Below are 17,874 nucleotides of genomic sequence, written 5' to 3'. Positions count from 1 at the left end.
TTCTTGCCCATGTTGTTGATGCTCGCAATGAGTCACCACCTATTCGTGAAATTCCGGTGGTTAGTGAATTCGAAGACATTTTTTCGGACGAGTTACCGGGTGTTCCGGCGAAAAGACAAGTTGAATTTCGCATTGAGTTGGTTCCGGGAGCTACTCCCATTGCTAAAACTCCTTATCGTTTAGCACCAACGGAAATGCAAGAGTTGTTAAATCAAACCCAAGAGTTGCTTGAGAAGGGTTTTATCCGACCGAGTGCTTCGCCATGGGGCGCTCCGATTTTATTCGTGAAAAAGAAGGATGGTAGTATGCGGATGTGCATCGATTACCGGGAGTTGAATAAAGTGACGATCAAGAATCGTTATCCATTGCCTCAGATTGACGATTTGTTTGACCAACTCCAAGGTGCGACGTACTTCTCAAAGATTGACCTACGATCCGGCTATCACCAAATGCGGATCCGTGAGGAAGATACTGAGAAAACGGCTTTTCGAACACGTTATGGGCATTTTGAGTTCGTAGTTATGCCTTTTGGTCTTACGAATGCACCGGCGGCATTCATGGATCTTATGAACCGAGTGTGCCAACCTATGTTGGACAAGTCGGTGATTGTGTTCATTGACGACATACTAGTCTACTCGAAAAGTATGGACGAGCATGAACGTCATTTGCGTGAAGTATTGAAGACGTTACAAAAGGAGAAGTTGTATGCTAAGTTCTCCAAATGTGAATTTTGGCTAAGGGAAGTTCAATTCCTTGGTCACATTGTGAACAAAGACGGTATTCAAGTAGATCCAGGGAAGATAGAGACGGTGAAGAGTTGGAGACAACTGACTATGCCTACGGAGGTCCGAAGTTTTCTCGGATTGGCCGGTTATTATCATCGGTTTATCCAAGACTTTTCTAAGATCGCTTCTTCGTTGACGAAATTGACAAGGAAGAATGCGAGATTTAATTGGGAGAACGAGCAAGAAAATGCTTTTCAATTGTTAAAGGAGAAGTTGTGTCAAGCTCCGGTGTTAGTGTTGCTGGAAGGAGTGGAAGACATGACGGTTTATTGTGACGCTTCGTTAAATGGACTCGGGTGTGTTCTAATGCAAAGAGGTAAAGTCATCGCTTATGCCTCTCGACAATTAAAGGAACACGAGATGAGATATCCGACTCATGATCTTGAGTTGGCAGCGGTTGTGCATGCGTTGAAAATTTGGCGCCATTACTTGTATGGTGTCAAGTGTACGATTTATTCGGATCATAAGAGTTTGAAACACCTCTTTAATCAACGAGATTTGAATTATCGTCAATGTAGGTGGATGGATGTGGTGAAAGATTATGATTGTGAAATACTTTATCATCCGGGCAAGGCGAATGTCGTCGCGGATGCGTTAAGTCAAAAGAGTCATCACCCGGTGTTACGATTGGGATTGTTACGTATGATTATTACTAACGATTTTCTTGAAAAACTCGGTGTGATTCAAATAGAGGCTTACGTTCACAACAAGCATGCGGAGCGAATTGTGGGACAATCGGAGTTCATTACCATGGGCTCGCGGGGTTTGTTGTCTTTCCAAGGAAGAGTGTGGGTGCCTAAGATGGGAGATTATCGACAAGTGCTACTAGATGAAGCACATAAGTCAAAGTATTCCATTCATCCGGGCGCAACGAAAATGTATCTTGACTTAAAGAAAGATTATTGGTGGCCGGGCATGAAACGTGATGTTGTGAAGTATGTTGAGCAATGTGTCACGTGTTTGCAAGTTAAGGCCGAGCACCAAAAGCCGTATGGTAAGTTACAACCGTTAGAAATCCCGAAATGGAAATGGGAGCACATTACCATGGATTTCATCACAAAGTTACCTAAAATGGCGAGGACCCAGTTTGATTCTATTTGGGTTATAGTTGATCGACTGACGAAGAGTGCTTTGTTTCTTCCCATTAAGGAAGCGATATCGTCAGAGACCTTGGCTAAGTTGTTTATCAAGGAAGTCATCTCTCGACACGGTGTTCCTATATCGATTGTCTCGGATCGAGATACTCGTTTTACATCTCGATTTTGGGAAAAGTTTCATGAGGATATGGGTACACAATTGAAATTGAGCACGGCGTATCATCCTCAAACGGACGGTCAAACCGAACGTACGAATCAAACTTTGGAAGATATGTTACGTGCGTGTATTATCGATTTTGGTGGTAGTTGGGACGAGCACCTACCTTTGGTGGAATTCTCGTACAATAATAGTTATCATACTAGTATTGGGATGCCACCTTATGAGATGCTTTATGGGCGTAGGTGTCGAACCCCGATTTGTTGGGGTGAAGTGGGACAAAAGGAAATCGGAAGTACCGATTTGGTCTTAGAGACGAATAGCAAAATTGATATTATTCGAGAGCATTTGAAAAAGGCTCAAGATAGGCAAAAGTCGTATGCCGACAAGCGTAGACGAATGATCGAATTTCAAGAAGGTGACATGGTGATGCTTAAGGTTTCGCCATGGAATGGTATCATTCGATTTCGAAAACGAGGAAAGTTAGCTCCTCGGTTTATTGGACCATTTAAGGTTTTAGCTCGTGTTGGTGAAGTCGCGTATCGCTTGGAATTACCAGAAGAGCTTGCGGGGATCCATAATATATTTCATGTTTCCCACCTCCGTAAGTGTCTTGCGGATGATTCATCTTGGGTACCATTAGACGAGATTGAGCTAAATAATAAGTTAGAGTATATCGAGGAACCGATTGCCATACTTGATGAGAAGGTCAAAAGGTTGAGACGTAAAGAGGTTAGGACTTTTAAAGTTCAATGGCGTCGTAGTAAGGGTTCCGAGTTTACTTGGGAGCCCGAAGAATTCGTGTTGGTTTATCTTCCTTCTTGTCATGCGGCTTGGATCGCGAGGACGCGCTCCGATTCAAGTGGGGGAGAGTTGTAACACCCCATTTTCCCGTACGTATCGAAAGGTACATACTTAATCATTTGTACGTTGTAACTCGCTAGATTATGCGTAATTGTATAGATATATGTGTAGATATGTATATATATATATACTTGATAATGTGCGCGCCTACAAGTGTATACATGGGCTTTGATAGCGTTAAGTCTTATGAGACTATTGTTGAAGTTTAGGCGAATGTAGGAAGTGGGTTTTAAGTGTGCGAATCAAATAAAAATCAAAATTCGTTTAAGGTTGTCGAGGTGTCCAGGTGACGGCTAATGCTGCGCCGCGACAAACAGGGTCGCGCCGCGACACATAAAGCAATTCTGGATCAGAAGTTGGGTTAAGAAGGGTTCATTTTCCTTCGATATGTCGCGCCGCGGCAAATCTGCTGGACAGATTCCGGTTTTAGCTCCAATTAAATGACTTTGAGGGGCAAATTGGTAAATTGACATGTAGATCTGATGGAAGCATTAACTCTCCACCACATATCCATTTAATTCATTTATTTTCTCTTTTCTCTCAATTTTCTCTCCCAAAACTTAAAACCCATTTGAATCAAAAGTAAGATTGGAGAGTGAATGATTGAGGGTTGATCTTTGGAGCGAGATTTAAAGTTGTTCCTTGTGTCTCTAGCTACGCGTTGATAGTCTCGGTAAGTTCTAACTCTAAGTTTTGAGTTTTAATTGGTTAATGACTAGGGTTTGGGGTACTAGAGATTTGTGAGACCCATTTGGTGGTAAAATGGGTGAGTTTGGGTTATGTTGTTGTAATGAAACCCTAATAGCCACAATCTAGGGTTTTGGCCTTGTGATTTGAGGTTGTAAGTGTCAATTGGTGTTGTTAGTCACTAATGCACTTTAATATTTATGAAAGAAGGGTTAATGGGTAAGTTTGACTTGATTGTGAGTTTAAGTGAGATAAAATGGGTCAAAATGTACTAGTTGACCTAATGGGATGAAATGGGTATAGATTACCCTAAGTTTTGTGTTAATTGAAGTTAATAGACTTTAATTCACTAGTCTTAGTGATTAAAGTCGAGTCTTGGCCATGTATGGGCGGTTGTGAGTAGTTGAGTCATTTAATGCAATTTGGGTCATTAAATGCTCAAGTGGGAGTATTGTGGTTAATCCCACTAGTTGTGAAATTGAATGTGCACTTAATGATTTTAGGTACATTGCGTTGAAGCTCGGAAGTGCTAAATCATCATCCTTGTGACAAGGTGAGTGGAATAATTATGCGTTCATGTATATGGCGTGTTTATTTGTGAATGTTATGGTATGAACCACGTATCGGTAGTGCCATAACATGCGTGGGATGGGATGTGAACCACGAGCCGGTAGCACTATAAACTAAGATGTGAACCACGAGCCGGTAGCATCGAGTGTGAACCACGAGCCGGTAGCACTATAAACTAAGATGTGAACCACGAGCCGGTAGCACTATAAAAGAGTATGACTCGAGCGTATGGTGTGAACCACGAGCCGGTAGCACCATAGCGTTATTGGTTAACCATATTGAGATTGTTGATTTGTTTAGCATATTATATATACATGTTGAGTTGAGTATATGCTAACGAAGTGGCGTGATAATGTACGACTAGTTGGTGTTATGTTTATGTTGACATGCTATTTGAGTTACAAGTTCGTATGAGGTATTTGGTATTGTGAATGCAAATGGATAGGTTATATATGTGTATGTATAATTGTTGCACTCACTAAGCATTGCTTACCCTCTCGTTGTTTACCATTTTATAGGTTCCGGCTTGGACAAGGGTAAGGGCATACGGTTGGATTAGTTGTCTCCCGTTTGTGTTGACAGGGGTGCTTTTGGGATAGCTTTTGAAGTTGGCCTGACGTTTTGGGTAGTTTAGTCCCAAACCATGCTCGAGTGTCGTTTGAATTATAAACTATCATTGTAGGGGGTCAAACTTGTATTGAACTTAATTAATGGCTTTCGTGCCTTTTGTAAACATTTAAATCGTTGTGCGTTTAAATGGAACTCGTGGAATGGTTTACATATTTAATTGGCGCATAAATGTGTATTATAAAAAAAAAAATTTATCGTATGGAATACGGGTTGGGTTGTTTCAGGTATTTTTGTAATCAACTAATTCAAGGCTAAGATTATGAAGTCATATTCAAGTTTAGAAAATAATTAATGGTCAAGATAATAGATGGGGACTTGAATTGATGACTAAGATTAGTGGTGACTACTTCAAATGATCTATTTAACACTTTGTTATCTATCTATATCTATATCTATATCTATATTATACTCTCTCCGTCCCATATTTATTGTCACCAGACAAAAAACACACAGTTTTAGGAAATCCCACTAACTTCATTTCTCCACCAATGAAATATACTCTCTCTCCAGATTCACCAATGAAATATCTTCTTTTCTTTCTATTTATAGAAGTAGACAATTAATTTAGGACATTTCAAAATGGAATAATGGACAATAATATAGGGACGGAGGGAGTATATAATAACAAAGTCTCTTTTACTTGATCAACTTTTAAAAAAAGCTTAGATGGCAAAAAAAAATGACCATTGGATTCAATATCAACTTTTAATCTCAAGTTCTCATCCCTTCAATCAATTGATTAGGCAACAAATCTCTTCCTAATTGTATATTGACCATCTTACCCCAACCTCTTCCACAAACAAAAATACGGAGTCTATCATATGCTACTATTCCCATTATCACAGATCACAAAACCAAATGCAGATCACACTTTCCTCTCTAAATCTTTCTTACGACAATCGATGGGCTCATGAAGATACAATAGTTTTGATCTTCCAAAATCAAAGTATGCAATGATTATCTATTCATGATTCAATACTGATTTTACCAAATCCTAAGCAAATCAATCTAGGGTTCTTTGTTATCGAATCATTCATCCATAAACAGTTAGGGTTCTTCAATGTTAATGCCCATGTAAGATTTATACATCAGTTTCATATTGGGAATCTTTGTTATCGAAGCATTCATCCTGATATAATTAGGGTTCATGTATCATGTATTCATCAATTTCTTCCTTTCAGTTCCATCTCCAAGTAAGAATATATTAAATCTTTTTTCGTGGTTGATTTCAATTTTTTGGTTTCTTGACTTCCTGCTCCGCTCCTCTTGATTGACGTATACATTTTCAGAAGGATATGCTTTGGAGGGATGGCAATGGTCACCCGATCCGGTGGATATCCACCCGATCCAGTGGATATCCACCCGATCCACCCGCTTCGTGATGGATACGGATGAACTTAAATGGATACGGATATGGATATGAACATGGATGAAAAGTTTCATCCATGGATATATCCATTATCACCCGAAATACATATATAAATACATAAATATAGCTATATGCTTACATATTTACTATAACAAATTCATTTACCGTTAGATTTACATTTTGTTTTTAAACTTATAACGAAATAACTATGATATATTACAATAAAACACGTATATGTAACAAAGTATACATACAGTTTACATATGTAATTTATCATTTTCTATGTTTAATGGTAAATTCAACAATTTGTGGTGTATCTTCGACAAAGATTACATATTCGTGTGGATAAATTTTAATTATATCATGTTATATATATTTTTTCTATACTACGTTTATGTTTCCATCGCATATTAAGATATATTATAGTAACATTTTTTAATATCCAATGGATATCCATTAACCCGCTTAATCTGATGGATATGGATATGGATGGATGAACTGAAAGTAAATGAATATGGATATGGATATGGATGAACAAAAATTAAATGGATATGGATATGGATATGGCGTCACCCGATCCATATCCGATCCATATCCGATCCATTGCCATCTCTACCTTGGACTATTAGTACATTTTTACTCGAATTGTATGTTAGCATCGTATAAAATTTTATTTTTGCATATGATGTGTATTGTGCTTGTGACAATTACGCCTTTGTTTCACTTAATCATAAAGCTCATATTTGTAGGTGATGGAAGAACGGGTATGATTGTTGAAATCATTATTTGTGGTGTTTGTATTTTAGATATGAATTAGATTCCCCATTTTATTATAGTTGTTTAATGATCAATGAATTGTTTTATGGAATTGTTAGGGTTTATGATATATGAATTACTGAGTGATTATGAAATCAAAACAAACGTTTGTAGGCTTTACGAAATCATTAAACTGTTTATTATTGAAATCAAAATAGGTGTTTAGAGGAACTAATATTATGTTTTTTTTTTTTTTTTGTTTTGTTTACTTCTATATTGATGTGCATTTTTGTTTATATGTATTTTTTATACTGAATTTATGAAATTATTTTGTTATCAGTAGTTACAATGTTCACGATGTCGATCAGCAAATGTATGTTTCAATACAGTAGGTTCCCTATGAAGATGCTTTGGAGTACTTAAGTGGACGAGTAGCAGGCCAAAGTAGAAAATGATGTCAAAGCAATCTCAATGGTACACCATTTCAGCATTTTTTACATCTTAATATATGCTTCGAGTTTAATTCTTCATCCGACACAATAACAGATTTAATCGAGAATGACAATTGCTATGATGTATTTCCTTGATATTGTGTTTGAATGTTTTTGTGGTGGATATGTTGTTGTAGGTGGAAGTTATGTCATTAACGTTGACTCAAAACCAAGGGGTGTTTATACAGTAGAAATTTGAAGTGAGGAGGCTTGCTATGTTTCTCAAACAGGTAAAGTACCCCTTACATCGCTGGGAATTAAAGGAAAATTTTATAATTTATACAACTTTATGATTAGTACATGTTGGAGGTTGGGTTATCAATATTTCATAATGCAGATCTTATATTTAGTGGCTTATATGCAGTAAGTCATATGGGTAAACGTGATGTACAATATAGATGGTGTAATATGTGAATAACTATAATATGATATTCTCACCGATTTTTTATTTGTTTAACTCAACATTTATAGATTCAATTTGGTCGCTGTAATAATATTGTCACAGTATGAGATACCGATTTCATTACTGATTCACAAGCTTTGGAAGATGCTAAACTTATGCTAAAAAGTCTTCTGCTTTTGCATATATCATATGCGCCAAAGCAGTGGTACGAACAATGGTAGAGGCTCTAAATGAGTAATGAAGGGTATTACTTACCTCTTGAGACCTCTTGCAAGGATCTTAATCAACCCTGGGCTCTTATTGATGTTTACGTTAAACGTATTCATGTTTCTTATAATTAGAAAACTAGTAAGTGTTATTGTATCTGTTACATTTAGCAAAATGGCCAGCTTGCTAATGGGTTATTGAGCTTGCTTTAAAAGGGTGAAAAAGTTAATATATCTTGAGGCGGATACTTGATTCGAAAGCATTTGTTTTGAATATAAATTGCACAATATATAAAGGTAATTTGTATGTTTTTTTTTCAAATCTTGAATCTAGAGTTAGGTGGTTTTGGCTAATCAGTCAAACCGTGTAATATGGGCCAAAACTAATTCGGTAGGTGGTGACCCATATACAGCTTTTGATCAAAGATATATAATGCAGTCTTAAGTCGCATTTATACGCTTTATGATACTTTTATGTCATAAATCACATCTATTATCGTTAATGAATTAGAAGTTAAAGTTTATTGTGTTAACTAAGTTTTCTTTGATATTTAGGAATTATAAAGGCCTGCTTAGGCTGTTAATGAATTATAAAGGCCTGCTTAGGCTGTTGGTAAAGGCAATAAAGCTGTGAAAACAGTTAAAGATTCTAACAACCCAAAGGCCTCCCAATTATTTTCATGTCGTGTTGTATATATGTATGTATGATTGCAGCCCCAAATATTTTTTAATTAATTCATTTTCGCAGAAGTATTATGCAAAGAATCGATTTCGGTCTTGCTAAAGATGCCCACGAAGGGTGAAAAACTCGTGTATTTTCTTCAGTCATCGGAACATATGGTTATACAGGTCAGAATACATAATTACGTGTTTGAGCCTTTAAACTTTGAAGCTGGAACCAACGCTTATATGTGTGATATTTGTGCTACTTATGAGCTATACAATCTAAATATCTTTTAGAAGTTTCGTAGTATTGATGCCTACCTCACTTGTCTGGGAAAGGAAAAAAAAAAAAAAAAAAAAACATAAGCTACCTTTACTAAAATGAGTGATAAAAACAAACTCCACGGACGCTTGAAGACCAACGAAGGTGATCTGGATGAGAATCAGGTAACCTTTAATCATGTCCTTGCTATTAAATTACCTTGTATTAAGACGCGCATCTTTGTTTCCCATAAATTGGTACCTTTTTAATTTCAAGTGCTCATTTCTTCGAATATACATCAGATATAAGTAATAGTTAAAAGTTGTCTTTGTATCAACCTGCTTACACTTTTTTGTTTGTTGTTGAAACATATATTTGTTTTTATAGGATTAGGATGTGCATGTATATCCGGGCATCATGCATTTGGTTGGATCGAAGGCTGAAAGTAGCACTTTAAGCAGCAAAAGGGCTGAAGTATGCTGCAGTATTTTATGCAGTATTACTATTTACTGACATTGTGTCAATTGTAACATTCAGATTTAAACTATTTAGGTAACACTTTTTTTATGTGATTAGGACTTGGGAGGTTTGGGGGTCAAAATTATCCATTTGCTCTCGACTCTCAATTTTGCCAAAGGTAAAGAAATTGAAGAGTGTTGTATCAAGTCTTGTGTTCTCATATATTACGGAGTATGTCTTGATACAAAAAAATTATGTAAAATCCCGCGACTATAAACTAGTTATAGGAATTATTTAATATATAATATATTAATTTCATTAAATTAATATATGTAAATTTCATTAATTTAGAAGTAATAACTGAAATACTTCATCACTATCTTAATTATTGTATGTATATGTAAAATAAGTTTCTCATTTAATAAAAGAATACTATAAATCTTCAAGGAAACATACATAATTAATTTAACAATGCATTAAATACTTTTTTGAAGTAAATAAATTAGAAGTTAAATGATCTTACAACTAATACATTGTAATTAATACTAATATTCAAGTGTGATGGTTTTTCTAAGATAAAATTGATCGATCTTAACCAGATAGATTTTCATGGTTCAATATTAACGATTATTAATTGAATAAGATGCTACAAATTGGTATTTGTATGATTATTTTATCATCAAATATATTTTGATTCTTTTATGTAGTCCATCACAATAAATTTTTAATACTAACACTAACAATAAAATGAACATACTAATTCCATATCATTAGATGACTAATACTATTAATATTTAAAGATAATCGTAATACTAACATTAAAAATAATAAATGTGAGGCGGGGAAAAAATTAAAAAGATAAAAAATCACATGATATATGTAAACAAATAAACAAATCATCTAATAAGATAAGATACATGATATATTTTACATGATATATAAGAAATTGAAAATAACTTGAATATACAAATACAAATATATACAATATAATAATCATAATAATAACATTAAAAAGAGAATCTTTGGACGAATATAAACGATCTAAAATAGAGCCAACCACGTTTCTTCCTGGCTTGTCCACACTTTACATTTTTTTTTTGTAACGACCCAAACCTCGTTATACCAAAAACACGCAAAAAAATAAAAATAAAATAATTTCAGAAACAATGCATCTGGACGGCGTCCAGCAAAGAAGACCAGGACGGCGTCCAGAGGATCTAGACGACGTCCAAATGATCTACCAGATTCTGATCCCCGTGTCCAACTTAGGTGAGCGGAAAACCCGCTTCCCGACACTTTAAACGAAACCCTTTTTACAACATGTCAATATAAGTAAAATTAAGAGATTTCCACAATAAAACCAAGTTTTACAACATCGGCCCCACATCGGCCGTTTTACGGATTTCGTTCAAAAATACAAGTTTCGACCATAAGAGTTTAATTTCCAAACGACACCTAAAGCATGGTGTTTGGGGTTAAACTACCCACAATCTCGGTCAAACTTCAAAAGTCAAACTTTCCAAAGCGTCCCCTATCCAAAACAAGCGGGAGGCCTCTAATCCAAACGAACGCCCTTACCCTTGTCCACACCGGAGCCTAAAAAGAGTAAACAGCGAGAGGGTAAGCAAAACATTTAGTGAATGCAATAATTATACACACACATATATAATGCATGATATTGCTTTAAACATACATATATTTTAACGCAATATCATTTATATTTCATAGGCTTTTACCGTTTAAGAAGACATTCGATTCATATTTTACAAAGAAAACGACGAAAGTAATACACATGTTAAAGTTGGAAGAAAAGACGATAAACGACGAATTTAAACCAATTATATATCGAGAAAACGTTTATCCGAAATCAAGAATAAAATACGAAAAATATGCAAGTTCAAGATGATCGAAGAAATAGAGTTCAAATGAAAGTTCCAAGTCAATATACGTCAACACGGGGTCAACAGAGAACAAAAATAGAAATAAAAATAAAAAAACTGCCGTTTACTCTTACGCGGATCGCGTAATACCTTACGCGAAACGCGTAATGTTGTGACCAATTTCAGATTCCATTTTACACATACGCGGAACGTGTGCTCATCTACGCGGATCGCGTAATGTTTTGGCCAACTTCAGATTGGATCTACACATGGGCCGGTTACTTTTTATTAAAATAGGTATACTTTGCCCAGCTTTACAGAGGAATCCACCAATACAAGGCATGTGTATATCCTCACCTACCACTACTCAGTTTTTAATATATACGAGTACTATTAACAGAAGGGAGACACAGAGAGAGAGAGAGAGCAGGGATATATCACAAAATTATTACTAGTGTCTTTGTTATTTTCAAGTACTCCGTATCATTTTATTTTTCAGTTCCAATTAATTTTAAAGTTCAAGATTTAGGATAGTTTCAATATTAAGGGTGTATTGTTCTTAATTAAGGGTATTATTGTTCGAGTGCAAGGGTGTTATTATTGTAATTTTCTACCATTTGAAGTTAATGAAAGTGAAGATTTTCGTAAGTTTATTCTATTAAAATTATCGTTATCAATTTTTATCGTTATTATTATGTTTGTATACTTATATTTTTATGTTTATCCTAGTATAATGAGTAGCTAAGTTCCCATAGTGTTTACTTAAATGTAGAGCCCTAGTGAAATGGATTGTTGTCATTTGTAAATGTTAAAATGTAATTTAAGTATTTTTAACATTGAGTCTAATTAAAAGAACCATTATTATGTAATTAGATATTTAATCCTTGTCACTTAATTTGTTAGATATAAATAGCGAAAGTTATTTCTATTAATATAAATTAAGCTTTAACACTAAAAGTGATTTAGACGAACTCATGAAAAAGTTATTAACACTAATTTAGAAATAAAGTTCGGTAGTTTGGGTAATATCATTAGTTATATAATAGTGAAATTGTAAAAAGGGAAACCGTTACGATTTAGGTTTTTGCGAAAGTCAAAACTAGGTTAGGTCTCAATTTAAATACTTGGAGAATAGTAAACTATCTAAATATGATCAAAATAAAATTAGATTTAATTTAGTTAGTTGAAACAATATATATTCGAAAGAAAATATAAAGTTGTATATATATATATATATTAAAACATTTTAATAGGGCTTAAATTCAAAACAATCCATGGATCTAGAGGTGAAACATTTAAGTGAACACTCCCATTTATATATTGCAATTTATTATTATTATTTTTACGTATTATTATTTAGAAAAATTAAAATATAAATCAACCTCCTTCAGTTTTAATACGTAGTGTTTTGTCACATCGAATATAACATACGCGGATCGTGTATACTTCCACATGAAACGCGTATATTCAAAACATACGCGGAACGCTTATATATACACGCGAAACGCGTACGTATAAATACAGTACTGTTACGAATTTTGTTTAATTCCAAGTTTTAATTAAAGTAATATTTATTATTACTTTAAAGTATTTAATTTATAATTAGTTTAATTACTATAATTTCCTTCATTCATCTTTAATTTAATTAAAACTTATTATTTAGTTAATTTAAATAATTTGTATTTTATTTTATTGGTTAAAACAAATTCCTAATCATTTAGTTTTATTGCAAGTTATTGTTTTACTTATTACCATTCAGTAATACAATTGTTTTATCGTAAATAGTATAATTTCATTTAGTTCACTTTTAATTTAATGATTATAAATCCTGTAATCTTGTAATTTTATTTATCAAGTAAGTTAGTTTAATTAAGTTATTTTTTATTATTGTTATATTATATAATTCCTAATCCAAAACCCCCTTTAAATTAGTTTAACTTCAAAAACTATTAAAAATCATTAAACACTCCATCTCCCTGTGGAACGAATCGGATTTACCTATAAAACTAAACTACACGGATAGGACTAGTTGCCTATATATGTGTGAAATCAACCCGAATTCATTAAAACACTATACATACAATAAAACAATTCGTGTAACAAAACAACTCAAATCCGTTCAAAATAAAGGTTACGATCCAGCACATCAACTTTTTGGCACCGCTGCCGGGGAGTTGGCAGTTAAATAAATAAATAATTTTTCTGATTCGTAGTAGTAGTTGGATTTGTACGTGGACTGGGTTATTGGAGCCAAACAGTACCCAATTATATTAGGACAAAACGAATCCTGCCCCTCTACTGCATCTTTTGGCTATTCGAAACGTGGGCAAAATCAGAAGGAAAATCTGTTTGTTTAAAGGTTTTTATCATTGTTTTTATGTTATTCGATCCTTTTGTAGGAATTCAATTTCTAGAAAAGCTTTTGGTGTTGTGATTGCATAATAGAAATTAATGCATGAATTTACGTTCTTCCAACACTGATTTAACTCCTTCATATCCTGAACCCGAAAGGGAATTTCACGAACGCTTAAGAACTCAAGAAGTAGATTCTCTCACTGAGGATTTAGAATCACTTTCATTAAATTCTAACTCTGAACCAGTTATTCAACCAATCATAGAGCCAGTTATTAAAGAAGAAGAAGAGATGACTGCTACAAATCGAACGATGGATGCATTAATGAAGGCAACAAGAACAGGTCAAGGCCACACAATTATTCAACCTACGATGACTGACGGCTTTGAAATAAAGGGTCAATTTCTCCACATGGTGACTAATACATGCCAATTCGGTGGAGCTCTAAATGAGGATGCTAACGAGCATCTTCGTAAGTTTGTAAGCATTTGCAAGCTATTCAAGATCAAAGATGTCTCCGATGAAGTCGCATGTTTAAAAATCTTTCCATGGTCATTAAAGGATGATGCAAGAGATTGGTTAGACTCGTTACCAGAAGGTTATATCGAAGATTGGAATGATATGATGGACAAGTTTTTGTCAGAGTTCTTCCCTGCTTCAAAAGCAGCAAAGTTGCAAAGTGATATAAATCACTTCAAGTAAAAGCCTAATGAGACTCTTTATGAAGCTTGGACCCGATTCAATAAAATGCTTAGGGTATGTCCTCAACACGGGTTGAATACATTCCAAACAGTCCAAATATTCTATAAAAGAGTCAATGTGGCTACTCGAAAAGATATTGATGTTGCAGCAGGAGGATTAATCATGAAAAAAATGCCCGAAAAAGCTCGCACAATCATTGCCGATATAGCAGCACATTCTCATAATTGGCATCAAGAGATGGAGTTCTCTAGATCAACAACTGTTGCTAGTATCAAATGCAATGATGAAATCGCTGCTTTAAAAGTTCAACTGGCAAATCAAGGAAAGCAAATTGAGAAGGTGACCAAGGAAATTCATGCTATTAGGGTAGGGTGTGAATTGTGCCAATGTCCTCACCTTACTAGAGATTGTGATCAAACAACAATGGAAGAGCAAGCGAATTTCTTAGGTTACTTGCGAAAAGGTGAAATGAATTTCAACGATTTTTCGGCGGTTGAAGCAATGAACAGAAAATATCCTCCAATTAACAGTTATCAAATAGGAGGACCTTCGGGTTCAAACAATAATACTTACCAAGGAGGAAATCCGGTTTACCAAAATAACAGGAATTTCTCAAATCAAAATCAAAGAAATGCACCACCGGGTTACAATCACCTAAACAACCGAAATCAACCTCAACGAAATTACCAAAATAATTTCCAACACAATCAACCACAACCACAAGCACCTATACAACCACAACCCGAGAAGAAATCCGGTTTAGAAAATCTTTTGAGAGATTTTATGGTTAAGCATGAGCAAACTGCGGAACTTCAAACTCAGCAAATTCGAAATCAACAAGCTATGATACAGAATTTAGAAAGAGATATTGGTAGGATCTCACAGTTACTAGCAGAGAGACCACCAGGCGCTCTTCCCTCAAATACTCAAGTGAATCCCAACAACAGTCAAACAAGGAATGAGCAAGTAAATTTCATAACTACGAAAAGTGGGTTAACCATTAACCCCGATATTCCAAAACCTCCTGCTCGTGTTCCTATTCCTAACGAAAAAGAGTCTTCGGTGGAAGAAGATAAGGTGCCAACCACAAGTGCACCTAAAACTCAACCGCCATTAAAAGAATACAAACATCCAATTCCATATCCACAACGTTTGAAGAAAGATAAATTACAAGCACAGTACAACAAGTTTGCCGAAATGATTAAGCAAATTTGTATCAATGTACCACTTGTAGATGTTCTTATGGGTATGCCAAATTATGGAAGGTTTATCACGGATCTCATAGCCGATAAAGGTAAATATGAAGAAGTTTCAACCACATTCCTTAATGAGGAATGCTCGGCAATTTTGCAAAAGCAAAAGTTGCCACCGAAACTTGGAGATCCTGGTAGTTTCATTATTCCGTGTCTGACGAGAGATTCAGTAATGTACGATGCATTAGCTGACTTAGGCGCAAGTATTAATCTTATGCCACACTCCTTGTACTTAAAACTAAACCCAGGTGATCTAAAACCAACTAGGATGTGTATACGCCTAGCCGATAGAACTTTTAACTATCCTATTAGTATTGCCGAAAACCTACCGGTTAAAGTTAATCATTTAATCTTTCCTGCCGATTTCGTTGTCCTTAAAATGGAAGAAGATAGCAAGGTTCCCCTAATTCTAGGGTGACCTTTTCTAAATACCGCCGACGCGATTGTGCATGTTAAAGATAAAAAACTTAGTCTAGGTGTAGGGGAAGATAGAGTTACCTTAAACATAGATAAAGCTATGAAACAACCTATCCCCTCCAATGACGAATGTTATAAAGTAGACATTGTTGATTGTTGTGTTGAAAAAGAATTACAAGAATTACTAAATGTCGACACCTCGAACTTCACCCCAATGAATGAAAGTAATGAATTTGATGTAGAGCTTGAACTTGATGAATTATTGAAAGTAGTCATCGATGAAGATGACGTTGAGGAAGAAATTCTCAAGGAAGATGAAACTTTTGAAGAAATTACTGATGGTAATAGGTTCCGGATAAAATCTTCCTTAGAAGAACCACCAACCTTGGAACTTAAAGAACTCCCGGAACATTTGGAGTATGCTTATCTCCAAGGTACGTCACAATTACCTGTTATAATTTCATCAAAACTCTCCGATAACGAAAAGAGTAGGTTAATGTTCGTTCTAAAAACTCACAAAAGGGCAATTGCTTGGAAAACTACCGATATTCCAGGGATTAACCCAGCTTATTGTACTCATAAGATTCTAATGGAAGAAGATTTTAAACCCGTGGTACAAAGACAACGAAGGTTAAACCCTAACATGAAAGAAGTTGTCAAGAAGGAGGTTATCAAGTTACTTGATGCTGGTTAATATACCCTATATCCGATAGCCCGTGGGTTAGTCCTGTTCAAGTAGTACCCAAGAAAGGGGGTACAACTGTCATCCTTAATGATAAGAATGAACTCGTTCCTACAAGAACAGTCACTGGTTGGAGAGTCTGTATAGACTACCGTTGTTTAAACGACGCCACAAGGAAAGATCATTTCCCACTTCCTTATATTGACCAAATGCTAGAACGTTTAGCGGGAAAAGAGTACTATTGTTCCCTTGATGGATTCTCCGGTTATTTTCAAATTCCCATTGATCCAAAAGAACAAGACAAGACAACTTTTACTTGTCCATTTGGTACCTTCGCTTATCGATGAATGCCGTTCGGATTATGCAACGTGTCAGGCACCTTTCAAAGGTGTATGATGACAATCTTTCACGATATGATAGAAGGAAGTATGGAAGTCTTTATGGACGATTTCTTTGTTTTTGGAGACTCCTTCGATTCATGCCTTTCAAACCTCGAACGAATGTTAATTCGTTGTGAGGAATCAAATCTTGTTTTAAATTGGGAAAAATGCCATTTCATGGTGAAGGAAGGCATTGTTTTAGGACACAAGATTTCTAGAGATGGAATGGAAGTAGACAAAGCTAAGATCGATGTAATCTCAAAGCTTCCTCCTCCAACTAACGTTAAAAGAATTCGTAGTTTCTTAGGTCATGCGGGATTCTATCGACGATTCATAAAGGACTTTTCCAAAATTGCTCGACCCATGACTAAACTTCTTGAGAAAGATAGTACATTCGACTTCAATGACGAATGCCTACAAGCTTTCTCCATTCTAAAAGATAAACTTACGAATGCACCTATCATAGTATCTCCCGATTGGTCCAAACCATTCGAACTAATGTGTGATGCTAGTGATTTTGCACTAGGAGCCGTTTTAGGACAACACCAAGATAACAAATTTCAACCAATATATTATGCAAGTAAAACACTAACAGGAGCACAATTTAACTATACAACTACCGAAAAAGAACTCCTTGCAATTGTATTTGCTTTTGATAAATTTAGATCATATATTGTGTTATCCAAAACGATTGTTTTTACTGATCATTCAGCCCTAAAGTACTTGTTCAAGAAACAAGATGCAAAACCTAGATTGATACATTGTATTCTTCTCTTACAAGAATTTGATATAGAAATCAAGGATAAAA

At 35.1% G+C, this 17,874-nt stretch overlaps 1 long non-coding RNA gene across 2 annotated transcripts; it reads left to right on the top strand.

The window, feature by feature from the left end:
• The first annotated feature begins 6,750 nt into the window (after nt 1–6,750).
• Nucleotides 6,751–9,663, top strand: LOC139898375 (uncharacterized). Of its 2 annotated transcripts, XR_011776993.1 has the most exons (4): nt 6,751–7,389; nt 7,544–8,591; nt 8,622–9,125; nt 9,328–9,663. It is a non-coding gene; the product is annotated as an uncharacterized lncRNA (long non-coding RNA). The 2 variants fall into 2 exon arrangements; XR_011776992.1 differs by having other exon boundaries at nt 8,622–9,663.
• The last annotated feature ends 8,211 nt before the right edge of the window (nt 9,664–17,874 follow it).

The sequence above is a fragment of the Rutidosis leptorrhynchoides genome, chromosome 3, assembly GCF_046630445.1.
Source record: "Rutidosis leptorrhynchoides isolate AG116_Rl617_1_P2 chromosome 3, CSIRO_AGI_Rlap_v1, whole genome shotgun sequence".
NCBI lineage: Eukaryota > Viridiplantae > Streptophyta > Magnoliopsida > Asterales > Asteraceae > Rutidosis > Rutidosis leptorrhynchoides.
Note: the sequence above shows the minus strand (reverse complement) of the source record. Positions and strands in the feature narration are given on the sequence as shown.